The sequence below is a fragment of the Echinops telfairi genome, unplaced genomic scaffold, assembly GCF_000313985.2.
Source record: "Echinops telfairi isolate 266 unplaced genomic scaffold, ASM31398v2 ScPeMD7_31;HRSCAF=116, whole genome shotgun sequence".
Taxonomy (NCBI): domain Eukaryota; kingdom Metazoa; phylum Chordata; class Mammalia; order Afrosoricida; family Tenrecidae; genus Echinops; species Echinops telfairi.
Window position 1 is genome coordinate 57,117,459 of NW_022103928.1, and position 16,612 is coordinate 57,134,070.

The 16,612-nt window shown below is 48.6% G+C and overlaps 1 protein-coding gene across 2 annotated transcripts in view; it reads right to left on the bottom strand.

The window, feature by feature from the left end:
• The window catches only part of JCAD (junctional cadherin 5 associated), a 113,214-nt gene extending 96,846 nt beyond the window's left edge, over window positions 1-16,368 (bottom strand). For both annotated transcript variants that reach the window (XM_045289806.1, XM_013004624.2), the window contains exon 1: window positions 16,298-16,368. The gene's annotated coding sequence lies outside the window, so the exon portion shown is untranslated. The remainder of the gene's footprint in view (window positions 1-16,297) is intronic.
• Between the last annotated feature and the right edge of the window lie 244 nt (window positions 16,369-16,612).

Sequence of the window (16,612 nt, forward strand, 5' to 3'; positions counted from 1 at the left end):
TTTCCCGGGGTTCTGGCCCCTTCTAACCGCAAGTGTGTGAGATGAAGCCTTGCATCCTTTCTTCTAAGAAGCCTTCTGCCTGCACTTCTTCCGAGACGGATTTGTTTGTTTTTTTATTGACAGTCCAGGGTATATTCAGTGACTCAGTATAAGAGCTGTTCTTGTGATTAGTATAAAAACGTACAGGCACAGAGCAGGCTCTTGTGCTGGCACATAATGACACTGAAGGCATCGCTAATGCATTATTCATCGTACTGCAACACGACTTTTATGTAACGTTCAGCCAGTATATCTTCCACCTCTTTCCTCTTCATTTGCTATTCTGAGCTCGCTGCCTAGGATAACTAGCTCATCAGTTCCATGAGCTGAACGGATTCTTTTTTCAAAGGAGCCTCCGTTTGTGCCAAAGTCTCAGGTTCCTAAATGTACCCGCTCTTCAAGGTGGAGGCACGGGGTGACAAAGTCCCCAAGTGGCACCATGGAACTTCTCGAGGAGAGTATGAGGGCAGCCTGCCCGGGTGCATGTGCCCTGGACCTACTTGGAGAGGCTGTGGAAAGGTGAACCAAGCAAGACCTCTGCTATGCCCCAGAGCAAGTGCGGAATGTTCATCTGCTGTGAGTCCACTTCTCTGCTGGAAACAGCAAATCTCCAAGGATTTCTTCAACAGTATTCCAGTCTTATTACATTTCAAAAAGGGATAAATAACCAGTTGTTTTTTGGTAAGCTCCAATGAGAACGAGGACATCTACCTCGGCATTGGGTGCATGGATGGCTGAGGTGCTGTGGGATAGACAATGGGCCATGTCCGTGACAAGAGTCTAGATGATTTGATTCATGAGCTCCACCCATAATCTCAGACCCAAGCCCACACTCACTCCCGGAACTCATCCTTCTCTTGTCTCTTCCTCCAGCGTGGCTGCTGGTGGCCTAGAGCTGGCACCTAACCCAGAGTGCCACCAGAGCTCCTGAATCCTCGACATCAGACCTGCCTAACAAAGATTTCTGTAATGAAAGAAGTGCTCTGTGCTGCCTAGCATGGTAGCCATTAGCCACTTGGAGGATGGCTAGTATGATAAAAGAAGTAAAAATTTAGCTTTATTCAACTGTAATTAAAATAGCCCCATATGGCCAAGGGCTCCTGTGTATGACTGGCAAACAAATTATAGAAACATCACCCATCTGGAACACCAGTGAGGACGAGGTGCCATCGAGCCTACTCCCACTCACTGCAACCTGGCCTGGTGGTCTAGTGGGCGGCTCGCCGAGCTCTTAGCCAGAAAGGGAGTGGTTTGAATGCTTCCCATGATGACTGGAGTCTTAGAGACTCAATAGTTCTACTTGTCCTATCAGGTCCCTATGAGTTGGAATTGACTTGACGGCAGTGAGATTGGTTTGGGTTTTAAACACACAACAAAACACTAAACAGAATATTACTTAGTCCTGTGCCAAGACTCATAACCAGTGCTATGTTTGAGCCCGTTGTTGTAACCGCAATTCATTGAGGGCTTCCTCATTTTTACTGGTTACTAGTGAACCAGTCATGGTGTCCCTTTCCAGAGAGTGGTCCCTCCTGATAACATGTCCAAAGCACATGGGGTGAATTCTCACCATCCTCGATTCTAAGGAGCATTCTGGTTGGATTTCTTCCAAGACCGTCCATGGTATATTCATTACTCTCTACCAATACATAATTCAAATGCATTGATTCTCCTTTGGTCTTTCTGAGTCATTTCATTGCTCAACTGTCACATGAAGATGATGTGATTGAAAAGATCATGGCTTGGATCAAGGAACCTGGATGGCACCATTGGTTCAATTCAAATAATTGACTATTCACCAAAATCCAGTCATCAGTTTGAATCCAGCTGCTCTGCAGGAGACAGACACGACCGTCGGCTTCTGAACAGATGTACAGCCTTGGAAACCCGCGGGACAATTCTATTCTGTCCTATGACGCAGCAACGAGTCTAAATCAACTGGACTGCAGTGGGTTTTGTTTTTGTTCATTGTTTTGGATCAGGAACATCTTAATCCCCCAAGGATCAGAAAACCACGCCAACCCATTGCTGATGAATTAATGCTGACTTGTACCCATCCTGTAAGAGCAGAAGAGCCCCGTAAGATGTACCATCCTCGGGGAAGCAGTGTGCATGCGTTCCTTCTGCGGAGTGGCTAGTGGGTTAACCTGTGGTTATCACCAAGAACGTCACCACTCTGCCACCAGGGTGCCTAAAGGGCTAGAGAGGAATCCCGAAAGGTGTCCTTGGAACCTTAAGAGATTGTCACAAAGCCCAAGCTCAACAGAAGCCTATGCATTTGATTCTCTTCCCACAACAGATAAGAGGCAGCTCAGCGGGTACAAGGGCAGCAACCAGTGAAAATGATGTCCGCACCCTGGGTTAGCCTTGGGCTGCTGACCACAAGGCCAGCAGGTGAGATCTTCGGGAGAGAGCTGACGTTGGCTGCTCCCCAAAGCACTGACAAAGCCTTGGAAGCCCAATACAGGGTCATTATGAATCAGAAAGCACAGGCACGTGGTGTTTTGGTTAGGTTTTTTGGGCTTTGTTTGGTTTGGGTTTTGAGTGAAAAGGCTATGATGTCTTGGAGTCCCTGGGTGGTATAAAAGATGAACAAGCTTGGCTGCTGATCCAAAGATTGGCCATTCCAGCTTAACCCAGAGGCACCTCGGCAGGAAGTTTTGGCAATCGGCTTCTGAAAAATTCATCATTGAAAACTCTGTGAGCCCCATCCTATTTGGATGCCCGCGTGTCTTGATGAGTTGGAGCTGAATCCACAGCAAATGGACTGGGCGGGACGGTGTCCCACTGCTCTTGGGGATCAAACCCTCGTGACTCTGTCCCACTCTCCAGTCTTAGTTCACGGCCTCATGCACTCTGTTCTCCACCGGGGGCCGTGGTCCCTCTGCTTCCTGCAGGTGCCAAGGCTCTTCCGCCACAGGAATCTGCGCGTTCTGTTCCCTGAATCTGAGCCCCGATGGTGCAGTGGTTACATGTTGGACTGCTAACCCCAAGATCAGCAGTTCAAAACCACCAGGCACTCCTTGGGAGAAAACAAAAAAACTCACTGCCATCCAGTCCAGGCCGACTACTGTCCTATACTGACCCTGTAGGACAGTAGAACTGCCCCAGGGGTTTCTAAGTCTCTAACTCCTTAGAGAAGCAAAACCCTCCTCTTTCTGGTTGTTTCTGAACTGCTGACTGTTAACGGGCTGCAGGTAACAGCCCACATGTATGCATTGCACCACCAGGGCGGGGGGGGGGGGGGGGGGGCTCAGAAGGTAAGCTCCAGTAGAGAGACAGCAGAGATTCAGGAAGCACCTAACGCAGCCGAGGTGGGAGAAGAGAGATGGCAAGCCACATGGAAATGACAAAGAAGCAGGGCCTTCCTTCTCCCAGAGCCAACGGAGCGAAGAAAGCCTTCTCCTAGAGCTAGCCTCCTCCACTGTGAGAGAAGAGTTTGTGTTTGTGAAAGCTGTTTACTGGGGGCATGTCTGCTATCACAGCGTTAGATCACTCACGCAAGTGCCACTCAAAAGCTTTTGCTGTTTTAGAGCTTATCACCATGAAATCTTCAGTCTTAAAATTCCGCCCACTTGTTCCTTATTTGGTCCACTTACGACAGCCACCCAAAGAGAGGCCCTGCCTCTCCAGTTGGAGCTTGTGTTGGCGAGGGGACCGAATCTGTGGTCCTCTCCTTCCTTAGCAACGTGATGGTCATTGTCCCTGCCCTGCTTCCTGTGACCCGTCTCCCTGGGAGCCCTGAGCTCCATGCGTGCCTATTTGCCCATCAGGAAAGCGGTCTGCTCTTTGGGGGTGTTCAGTTCACCCTCCACACATTATCTTTTATTAAAAAAGATTATTTTTACTGGGGGCTCTTACAGCTCTTACAGCAATCCATACATCAATTGTGTCAAGCATATTTGTACGTATGTTGCTATTATTATTTTCTAAACATTTACTTTCTATTTGAGCCCTTGGTATCAGCTCCTCTTTTTTCCTCTCCCCCCTTCCCTCCCTTGTGACCCCTTATACATTATAAATTATTATTATTTTCATATCTTATATCAACCGCTATCTCCCTTTCCCCACGGTTTCTTTTGTTCATCCCCCTGGTGTGTGTGTGTGTGTGTGTGTGTGTGTGTGTGTGTGTGTGTGTGTAAAATTATGTGTCAATCATTACAATCAGTTCCCCCTTCTCCCCTCCTCTGCCAAGCAACCCCCTACCCTCCTGGTATCACTACTCCCATTTCTGTTCCGGAGGGGTTTATCTGACCTGGATTCCATATGTCGTGAGCTCTTATGTGCACCTGTGTGCATGCTCTGGTCTAGCCCACAGTGAAAGGCAAGACTGGGGTCAGGATAGTGGGGGGGGTGGGTGAGGAAGCCTCAAGGAACCAGAGAAATATTGTGTTTCACCTGTGCAATACTGTGCCCTGGTTGACTCATCCCTTCCTCGTGACTCTTCTGTGAGGGGATGTCCCATTGTCTGCAGATGGGTTTTGGGGCCTCTGCTGTGACCCCCCCCCTCATTCTCAACAATATATTTTGTTTGTTTGTTTGGGGTCTTCGGATATCTGCTCCCCAGTTCTGTCAACACCTCATGATCGCACAGGCTGGCGTGATTCTTCCACGTGGGCTTGTTGATTCTCTGCTAGATGGCTGCTTGTCTTTTGATAGCTAGCCACCATTGGCTTTCTTCACCACATTTGCTTGTGCACCCATTTTGTCTTCAGTGATAGTGAGGGAGGGTGAGCATCAGAGAATGCTAGGTTGTTAGGACAAAGTGTTCTTGTGATGAGACAGGGCTTGAGCAGAGCCCAAAGTCCATCCACCACCTCAATGTATCACCATATAAATAGATGTATATGTCAATACCTCTATTTTTATGAATTAATGTATTTATGTATGTACACACCTATATTAATACCTCTACCCATAGCATTGCTTCCTAGATCTTTTCTCTGCTTCCTTTTACCTTCCTCTTGCCCCACCATCATGCTTGTCCTTCTTCTACCTCTTAGTAATTCCTCTCAGCTGGATTACTGTCACCCCAACACCTCCAGCATCTCTACGAACTCCTCGTTGTCGACTTCAATTCCCTAGTTGCTCTCCTGGGTTTTTAGTTTGTTTTTTGCTTGCTAGTTATTTTTTTTCTCTTTTTGTTCAATCTTCTGTTTTGTCTCTGTTATTGTTGGTATACCTCCTTCTATACGATAGGCCTGGGGAGCAAGCTCGGGGAGAAAGCAATGGGACCGACAGGCCAGAGGGACTTGTGGAGAGGAGGTGGCGGGAGGAGGGGAGCGGTGAGCAAGCACACATTCTTGCTATCGTTGCTTCCATGTTGCTGCTGTCGTTCGATGCCATCGAGTCAGAGCTGACTCACAGCGCCTGCACGGACAGCAGGGTGGCACTACACCTCCTCCTGCACCATCCTCATGATTGTTCTTGGTTTGAGCCCGTCCTTTCGGCCACTGCGTCGCTTCATCCTGCAGAGGGCCACCCCTCTTCACTGCGCCTCTTTTTACCAAGCATGATGTCCTTCTCCAGGGACTGGTCTGACCTGGTACTGCTTCCAGAGAGTTCCTCTACACTTTCAAATGTACTGATTTTTTTTTTTGCCATTTTTTCATTTGTAAGGACAATTCTTTTAGAGCAAGCAAAACCTAGCCCCAACCATGTTCACCCTCCTCCAGCTGGAAACATGATTTTTAAAAATCACTAGATGTTCCAAAAGCTTCCAGGGATCCCCAACTTTCGCTCTCCTTCCATTGTCTTTATGAACAAAGCAGAGAGAAAGACTGTTATTTACACGGCTTCTCCTCAACTCCGTCACGTAAAGCAGCGGGTTCATTTTTAAAACGAGCTTTCTTCCCTGGTTAACTGACTCTCCTTTTGGTTGTGGGTTGAGTTGCGTCTTCCTCCCCAACATATGCGCTAGATTCCTAACCCCTGTCCGTGCCTACACATGTAAATCTGTTTGGAAATAGGGTTTTCTTTGTCGTGGTAGTTAGATCACAACTGAATAACCAAAACAGATCCCACTACCTTAGAGCCCTGGTGGTGTAGTGGGTTATGTGTTGGGCTGCTAACAGCAAGGTCAGCAGTTCAAAACCACCAGTTGCCCCAAGAGAGAAGGATGAGGCTTTCTAACTCCCATCAAGAGGAGAGACAATGGCAAGGAGTCCATGTAGAAAAAGACTGTTTGCAAACTGATTGTGGGAGCAATTGTACAATCCTGCTTGATGTGATTGAACTATGGAATGATATAATTTAAAAAATTAACAAAAGAGTTACAGTCTCCGAATCCCACAGGGGCAGTTCTACCCTGTCCTATAGGCAACCCAAAGGACAGAGCAAGATTTTCTCTTAGGGTTTCTGAGACCGTAAGTCTTTATGGGCGCAGACAGCCTCTGCCTGTGCTTAACAACCCCCGATGCTTAACCCACCAGCGCTGCTACCTGAGTGAGGTGAGTTCTAAATCGGACCACTTCTGAGTTGTAAGAAGTTGATTAAGCAGAGAGGTGTGCTCACACAGGCAGACGGATGGCAAACTGAGGAACCAGGGAGCGAGCGCCTGGAACTACCGACGAAGAAAGAAGGGAGTGTGTGGCCAAAATGCCATCGTTCCAGATTTGTCACTTCTGTAATTGTGAGAGAATTCATTTCTGCCCTTTACAACCACCCAGCTGTGCTACGCGTGCTACAATCACACTAGGAAGACTCTTCCTGAACAGCTCTTATTTCCTCCAACATTCTTGATCGGAAGAGAGGCCTGGTGGTCTGCTGGTTACATATTGGGCGGCAATCTACAAGGTCAGCAGTTTGAAACCCCCAGCCAGCTCTGAGGGAGAAAGAGGAGGCTTTCTATCCCTGCAGATTCTTAGAAGTCCACAGGGCCAGTTCTCCCCTGTCCTATAGGGTCACTAGGAGTCAGCATTGACTCAATGGCAGTGAGTTTTCTTGATATGAAGTAGAATCTTCTTTAGCAGATATCAATCGAGTACCTACTACGTGCCAATTGCTGTCCTAGGAACCAACTCTGAGTCAGGATGACAGGAGAGTCCTTGCCTTCCTGGAGATTGTTGCCAGGGAGAGGCATCAGGGACAGATGATCAGGTACATCATTCACATGCTGAGCAGCGCTACGTAACACAGCCACCTGCCATACACAGGTTCTCACAGTCTTGCCTTGCCGGGCTCTGTTTTGATGAAAGTGCCTCTTACGGACTGTCAACTGTGGGCAGGTCAGATGGGTGAGAGGTGCCATGAGATGGAAAAAATAAGAAAAGATTCCAGAATTCTAACTGCAGAAGCAAGACTGGGAGAAAAAGAGCAGCCGCCACAATACCTCCTACCAGTGTGAGCCCAAAGGTGCGCCCTCTAGGTGGCTTCTCCCCACCCATGTTCTAGGGCTCTCCATGGTGGGGCAGGAGGGGGGAGGCTGGCAGCTCTTTTGCTATAGCATTTTAAGGTGTACTGGCAGGACAAAAGGCCAGGGACTCAGTGTCATAGAGACAATTTTACAGAGGAAGAAATCTCGGTGTGTGGGTTCAGTGGCAGAATGCCCATCTCCTTGGTGGCTGCCGGCTCTGATTCATGGCCAGTTCTGCACAGTCACCCCCAGTCTGTCCGTGGCAGCTTGCTTGTAGCTACGAGGCTGAACAGATGTCAGCCGAGCTTCCCAACTAAGATGGCGATCTCCTACTGAAATTCTACCCAGGCAAACCCCACTGATCATGGTGGGCTCGACCCACAGCCAATGGTGGAAACAGTGCAGGGTCTGGGGGGCTTGGTTTTATTGTTAGGACCCAGTTGGTAGCAGCTAGCAACTGCCTAAATGAGCAGGTTTCCAAAACTATGCTTGAAAGATGGAAATAAAAAATAGTAAGCCCATTGCCTTTGGGTCTTTTCCAACCCATAATGACCCTATAGGACGGAGTAGACCTGCTCCCCATGGCAGCCCCGTGTTTGTATTGAGGAGCAGCTGATGCATTGAAACTCCCAGTGTGCAGTCAGCATGCCACTGCTGAGCTCACGGTGCCTCCTGAACTGCGTGTGTGCGTGTGTGTGTGTGTGTGTGTGTACATATATGTATATAAAGTCAATTCGGATTCCAACCACTTCTTCCGCTATTGTACTATAATGACAGTCATCATTTAGAGAGCCAACCATTCCATTCGATCCAACCTGCTTCTTCTGCTGTTTGGTTATGCACTAAATAACTTGCAAAGTATAATAGGAAATGCCAGAAGGAGCAGAGTGTAGCTCAGCTTTCAAGGAATTATCTATGCAACGCCGGAAGCACAATCCAAGGTGAGCGTGGTATACGCTACCATAAAGGTACAAAGAAATGACCTCCAACTGGACAGGTGAATTCACTGGGGCCTCTTGGCCCCTGGTCCCTTCATGAAAGAGCAAGTGATTGCTGGTGGCCTGAGGTGTGAGGCTCCGGTGCGGTGGGTGCAGGGTGCAGTGGTAAGGGTTGTGGGGAGTGGGGGTTTGGGGGAGTAGTAGGAAAGGGAGAGTGACACCCTCGTGAGGCACTTTAAATGCCAAGTTGAAGGAGTTTGAACTTGATTCAGTCCCAGAACAAAAGAGGAGCTTCATTCGAACTGTCTTTCATGATTAAAGTGGCAGGGGAGAGACGCGAGAGGGTGGTGATTAAAGGCCTGTGATTGGCTCCACGTTGGCAGCTCAGGTCTGTTATGCACAGGTTACCCGTGATAATAATAGTTACCAGTGATCGATGTGCCAAGAACTGCGCATACATTAGCTCCTGTCATTGTCACGCGGTGCTGTGGGCTAGGAGGTTGGTTGCTCCTGTTTTATAGATCAGGAAACTGAAGCTTTAGAGAGGGTGGGTAACAGGCTAGGCTGAGGTTTGGAGAACCACCTGGTCAGTTCTATTCCAAAACCCACCCTCTTCACCGCAGTGCTATGCCGCTGTGTGGCTAGACTGCCCTATACTGCCAACCCCAGCCCTTGTGGCAGGGATTGTTTAGAAGGAGGCATGGCAACTGTGGGTGCTGTTGTTCGCTGCCTTTGAGTCTGCTCTGGCCCATAGCGACCCTGCATAAAACGGAACAAATTACTGCCTGGCCTTGCCCTGTCCTCACACCACTGCCATGTTTGATCCCCTTCGGGCTATACTCTTTGTCCCCGCCCCTCCACTTGACCATGCACCAGGGACTGGCCTCTCCTGACATGTCTAAATTACCTGAGATGGAGTCTCCCCATCCTTGCTTCTAAGGAGTACTCTGGCTGCACGTCTCTGGAGACCAACGTTTTTGTTCAGGTATGAAGGGGAGAGATGAAAACACATGTGTAAAGTATCCCTATCATGCCTGGCGGCATCCCTTGGTGGTTTTTGTGCTCATTCAAGGTTAGCATTAAAGGTGAATGGGCTCAGCAGCCAAGCCTAAAATTAGAGGCTGACTCCACCCAGAGGAATCTCAGACAAAAGCCCTGGTGATCACCTTTCAAACACCTGCCCCTGCAAACCCAGGGAAGCGCAGGTCAACGGGCGCATGGAGCAGGGCTCCACGAGCCAGAGCCAGCGTGACAGCACCTGGCTGGTTAGTAAGTCTGATGCAGACAAGAATGATGGGAAGACCAAAGGGAAGGCCGTTGCGTTCCCCACCAGGCTGGTAGCTGTGGGTAATATTTAACCCTGGGGGAGGGGCGGTAAGGGGGGACTGCTTTCTGCCTGGTCCTCTGCTTTCGAGTTGTAGATGCGGAAATAATAAGAGTAAAATTTTAATGTCAAGAATCAAGCCAGCACTCGCCGCCACTCATACCGGCCCAATAGGACAGAGTCCAGCTGCCCCTGTGGGTTTCCAAAATGTTCATCCCTCTATCTCCTGCAAAGGGGCTGGTGGTTTTGAACTGCTAACCTTGTGGCTAGCAGCCCAACACACAATCCACTATGGCACCAGGGCTCCTGCAGGAAAGCAAGACTGTTAAGAAGTAATCCACATCATATTTTCAAACCCCAATATCCGCAGGGTGGTTCTCTTTTTTTTATTATCCGTGATCTTAAGCTACCATGGGCATCCTCAACTGACATTTCAGCTTTTGATAGGTGCGAAGTATCAAAACCAGATTGTATATGTTATGTCCCCAGTACCAGAGAGGTAATTTTCCATCCTCTGTCAGGGATGATGACGATGGCTTACTGGGTAACCCATTCGGCTGTTCGCGGCTGGCTCGGCAGTTTGAAAACACCAGCCACTCTGTGGTTGAAAGGTGAAGCTTTCCCTGCCCTTATAAAGAGGGACCGCCTCAGAAACCCACCAGGTCAATGCTCCTTGGTCCTATAGGGTCGCTATGAGTCAGAATCAACTCGATGGCAACGAGTTTACTTTAGTGTCATGGACTGATTATGTGTTGGGCTGCTAACTGCAAGGTCAGCAGTTCAATCCCACCAGTTGTTCCTGGAGAGAGGTGGAGGGAGAATGAGGCTGTATGGCCCTGAAAAGATTTACAGTCTCAGAAACCCAAAAAGAGGCAGGGAGACATCGGGCAGTATAAGACATGACAAAATTATAATAATTTATAAATGGGCTCATGAGGGGAAGGGGAGGAGGGAGGGGAGAAACGAGAAGCTAATACCAAGGGCTCAAGCAGAAAGCAAACGCTTTGAGAATGATGGCAACAAATGTACAACTGTGCTCGACACAGTGGGTGGATGTATTGATTGTGATAAGAGTTGTATGAGCCCCCAATAAAATAAAGAAATAAATAAATAAACAAAGCTGGGCATAGGTAAGGGGTTAAAAAAAGACAGGTCTATCCTGCCCTCCAGGGTTAGAATGGACCTGGTGGTGGTGCGTTTGGTTTGTTTGATCAAGCGCTTGTTCAGAATCAGTCTCGCTCCAACCATCCGTTTTCCTTGCCATACATTTCTGGGCGGTAATATCTGGGAAGCACAGCCCTGGTGTCAAAACCCAAAATGTTCACTGACACCGAGGCCCCGGCCAGTGGCTCCAATGTACCACAATCCCAGACCACAAGGATCATTGATAGGACCGGATGCTTTGCCACAGGGCGAGAGGCACCAGGGGAAAAGCAAAGGCACGCTCTAGACTGCTGTCACCGCTAAGCCTGCCACAGCGCAAGGGGCTCATTGGGCGAACTCAATGAGCTGTAGTTCCTTGAGCTGGAATGCTGCGCAAAGTGCCTACTTTTCCATTTACTTTTCCACTCTTTCCCTCCTGGACGAAGAGATGGGGAGGGCAGGGGCTACATCACATATACAGAAGCCACGGTAGTTAATGTGCACGGAGCCCAAGTCCCTCCCCATTTCCATAGCACCCATTTTCCATGCACTCAAACCAGCCCTGCCTAGTGCCTGTTCTTCCATGATCAACCGCTGTCTCCCTGGCTGTCTTGAAAGGGGCGCTTAGGGACCAGTACATTCCTGGGGGGTCTAGCGTGCTAGGCTGGCCTAATGGCAACTGGAACCACCTGGAGGTGCTGCAGAACCAAAAGGCCTGGGAACCTGCATCTGAAAGTAGACAGCCTGGAAGACCTGACGGCGCAGTTCCACTCCACCCACATGAGTTGGAACGGCCTCCTCTTCGACCAGCAGGAATGAGGACAACATGGGAACCAGTAGTCATCGGTTGGCCCTGCCCCGTGCTGGCCCTGTGCGTAGGGTAGAGCTGTGCTCCACTGGGTTCTCAGTGGCTGGCTGTTCAGAAGTAGACAGCTGGGACTTCCCTTTGCTGTCCTTCTGGGCAGACTTGAACTACCAACCTTTTAGTTATCAGACAGGTAGGTTAATTGCTTGTCTCCAGAATAAGGGCAGGGTCAAGCATAGCCCTCTCCTTGACTTACATTCAGTAGGTGCTAGATAATCCTAGCTATGGAGGGACAAGCATGAACAAAACAAAGCATACACGAATGAATGCTTCAATGGAGCAAGAAAACATTTACCTATCCAAGGAAGTCATTTCTGAAGCCCCATAATTTAAAAAAAAACATGAAACTCTTATTAGCTTTTTAGAATAAGGGAAAACTCCATGAAAGTGGTTATTTTGCAGCTGTATCTTTTCATTCATTCCCTGTCTCTCTGTTTTACTGAAGTCGCTTGCCTGTTACTATAATGCCGGAAGTTATGCCAACCGGATTTCAAATAGCAGCAGAGTCCCCTATGGTGAACAGGTGTCAGTAGAGCTTCCAGACTCAGACAGACTAGGAAGAAGGGCCTGGAGAGCTACTCTGGAAAAGGAAAAAGGCAATGAAACTCTTAGGGATGGCGATGGAAGGAACACACCCTGACGCGGTACTGGAGGATGCGCCTCTGGGGTGAGAAGGCGTTCTAACAAGAGAGGGCTGCCTCCTCCATGTACTGTCAACTTTAAGGAGGTGGATGAGGCAAAGCTTTCAGGACCCAACAGACTATGGAAACTGTTGACTAATGTCATGAATATCACGTACAAGCACAACTTTGCGAAAAGTAATTGAAAAAAACAGCCCAACAGTGCAATGGCAGGGAGCTGCTGGAATTTCAAGCCAGATTCAGAAGCGAGTGTGAAGTGGTGGATATCAATGCCAATGTCAGATGCATCTGGGCTGAAAGCAATGCCAGAGAAACGTTGACTTGTGTCTTCTTGACTGGGCAAAGACATTCGACTGTGCGGATCATAGCGCACCGTGGATGACATGGTTCAGAAGGAGATATCCAGAACCCTTCATTGTGCTTCTGTAAAGCCTGTACACAGACCAAGAGGCAGCCGTTGGAACAGACCAAAGGAACACACCACGGTTCAAGTCAAGAAAGCAGTGCACCCGAGCTGTCACCCTGTTGCCATCCTAGTTCCGTCTGGATGCTGGAGAGCAACCCAAGAAGCGGGTCTCTAGGAAGAAGAACTAGGTGTCCAGGTCGGAGGAAGACTCATTGTGGGCTCAAACAACACCATTGAGAGGATGGTGCAGGTCCAGGCAGGGTTTGAGATGAAACTAGTCTAGGAGCTCCTAAAAACAACATGCCTTTTAATAAAACATGCACTGCTAACCTAGGATACTCTTCTCTGCTTTGTGATGAGAGGGACATCATATTAGGGGTGGCCGTTGTGAGCAGTCAGCGCCGTGCATTTTTCTTTAATTGGGTTTCTCTCTACATTTTCTCAGAGCTGTTTGTGCACGGATAGGCATGCAGTCTCATGAATGGGGAGCACTGTAAAATCTTATTAGAGATGAAGATGCAGGCATAGGACAGTACTGTACATCCAAAGGGAGAGGTTCCCAAGGAATTGTCCCCAACAGTTAGTTGCTCACACATTTGCACTCCACTTGCAATCTACCACCACAAGGAAGAAGCTAGGAATGCTGTCCCCCCTCACTAGTGTCTTCACGGAGTTCATGGGAAGAGAGAATTACTTTCCTTCAGCAGCTCAGGGGTTGGGTGGGTGGGTGGCAGAAAACCAGTGGTATCTATTTGCCTTAGCAGTTTATCTGCTGGGGATGGAGGCTGGGCTGTCATCAGAGATTGTGGCATGGATCAGTTGTGACACCAAAGCCCGGGCCTCTCCTTCTCCACTGTGGATCTATCTACTTGCTGTAGGGGAGATGCTAGGCCCTGGACCAGAATGGATAGCATCAGTTGGTATTCACTTATTCTGTGCATGTGTATGAATTCCCTATGGTGTGCCCAACTCACCCTGAGCACTGAGATACAATAAGGAAAAAACGAAGTCTTTGTCCCCATGGAGCTTCATCGTAGGAAGAGACAGGGAGCCAATACACGAAACTGCAATGTGGTCCAATGTGATCGTTGGAGTTCCTGGGCACTGGAGATGGTTAACGGCTCAACTGCTAACCCAAAGGTTGGAGGGTTGAGTTCACACAGAGGGGCCTCAAGAGAAAAGGCCTGGTGGTTAGTCTCTCAAAACACCAGTCATTGAAAATCCCAATGAGGACAGCCCTACGATGACACCCTTGGGTCACCATGAGCCGTCATCGACTCAGTGGAAACTGGTTTTAATTTCATGTGAGCGTTAGTGAGAAGCCATAGACTTTATGCTTCAGGGTGTTTTTATCTCCATACAAAGTGAACGGGGCTGGCCGTGTGGTTTCTCTTTCAATAGGAGATCCCAGGAAGACCGCTGTGATGCTGTGATATTCTGGCAGAGTCTAAGGTCAAGGCAGGGGTGAGAACTTGCGAACTTCAGGACCTAGAGAGAAAGCTTCTAAGCAGCATCAGAGGCAGGCACAGAATGTACAGGCCAGCTGCAGGGAGGACAGATTGCAATTGAACACCAATGTCTTCCTATCACCAGCAGCTCACGAGAACTGCTAACTGCAAGGTCAGCAGTTTGTACCCATCAGCCGCTCCACGGGAGAAAGTGGAGGCTGCCTGCTCCCGTCAAGATTTCCAGCCTCAACCCCTATAGAGCATCACTACCCATCAGATGGCAGCGGATGGGTGGGTTCCTCCTGTCACAGGAGCCTTGGGGACACTGTGAGGAAGTTCTCACCTGAAAGGTAAGTGGTTGAAACCTACCAATCACACCCTGGGAGAAAAATGTGGCAGTTAGTTAGCTTCTGTAAAGATTCAGTCTCGGGCACCCCATGGGGCACTTCTGCTCTGTCCCATAGCTTGGCTCTGAGTCAAAATCCACCCAATGGCAGCAGCTTTGTACTCTGCTCAGTCTTCTTCCACTCAGAAATCCAAATGGCACCTTCTCGTGCTCTAAGCTCTCCATGGCTCTACCTAGCACTCTGCTTCCTGTCTGCCATCAGGCCCTTGCTCTAGCCAATGCTGCAACTCTGTCTCCAGTCCCACTCTGCCTTCGCCACACTGTGCTGATGCCTCGAGAGCGATGGCTGTTAGGAAGCTGGGCATTCCGTCAAATCCCAGCCCAAGGACACCGCTGGTGGACATTTTTGGTCACTAGACAGGAGATGAGCATTGGCCTTTTTCTTTATTTTTGAGCTTTGAGTCTACCATTTAGTTGTGTGTCTCTGGGTAATTCACTTAGTCCCCATCTAAGCTTCTGTTTCCCCATACGTATACCAGGAGAATAAAATGAGGTGTTTGCAAAATACTTAGCTTAATTCCTGATGCACAGGATGCTCTCATAGAACGGAGGTAGTGTGATTTCATCAACCCTCCCCTGTAATCTGAAGCTCGAAATTCAGCCCGTTGTTGTTTCCAATCTGATCATGTCTGGTAATTATGTCATGTATGCAGATAGGCGTCAAGAACAAGGAAACGCTTCAAAAGTTTGATGATAATATTTATATTCTTTGGAACAACCTCACCCCAACCCTGAAAACGATTCCAATGCAGAATACATAGAATGCACTGTTTGGCTGGCTGACTGGTTGGCTGATTGATGAATTGGTTGATTTTTTCATGGCTCTACCCTCACAAAAAGAATAAAACGTCCTTCGAAAGCAAAGAATGCTTTTGTCTGTGGCAGAGTGGTGGAAGAGAGAGTACAGAACAATCAAATGAACGCCTGACCCAGCCAGGGGGAGATACCCAGAAATGCTTCATGGGCACAAGTATTTGCAAAAAGAGATGACATGGTTGAAGAAAGACTGCAGTGGGTGGAGAGGCGTCTCAGGGAAGTGGCTCCCTGGGTAAGCAGCCTGATCTGGGATGCAGGTGAGGTATCTGCACTCAAAGTCTTTGAACACAGTTTACACGTAGATTTCAGACCAATAGTCAAGGATGTATCAGGGAAGAAAGGCATGCATGGGAGAAAACACACGAGACTAGCGAGTTGCCCTTTCTTACACAAGATTCTCAAAGTAGGATCTGCATGTCTCTATATAATGTTATTCCGTCGATTGGGGAGTACACTATCTATACACGCCATGCATCTATACCATCTGTCTGGAGCATCTATGAATCTGTATCTATCTCTCTATCTCTACAGTAGTACCCAATTTCTTGAAGCGGCAGCTTCCAGGAAAATGGAACCAATTTAGTTTAGTTGATAGGAACCCAGAATACCAAGATCGTGCTGGGATTCCTCCTTTGTGAACGACTCCCATGAACATCTTCAGAGCTGCTGTACTGCCAACCACCGGCCCTCCATCTTTCCAGCCGCACACGTCCAAAGGCAGCTGCTATATTGAAATGTCTCCGTCCCGCACACACCCAGCCCCTTCTCCACACACAGAGACTCCCCCCTGCCATGCGCTCTCCGCGCGACTCTCGTTCCACATAAAACAAGCCAGAAAGCAGCAATCTTCCAGTGCTTACTGACACGTTTAATCATCTGTTCAGCCAAACAATGAAACAGGAAAGAAAAAGGTTTACCTGACCAGGTCCCCGGTTTCTTCAGGAGGATCTAAAACCGAGCACGATCAAGCAACTCTGAGTCATCTGCCATGAGTTTCTTCGATTCAAAATCTGCCTCAGAGAGCAGCTCTAAGTTTGAGCTCTGAATAGAAACTGTGTTATTTTAACCGCAAGATTTCTCGTCAGTAGGGAGGAGAGATGGAAATGAGGTACACTGGCGAGTAAAAACGCAAATCCACCTCCAGTAGAAGGAGCTGCTTCGGGCTGATGTAAGGGCTTGGTGGGGGGTTAGGGGGGGCGGATAGGGGGAGACGCGAAGAACCCTCAAACCAA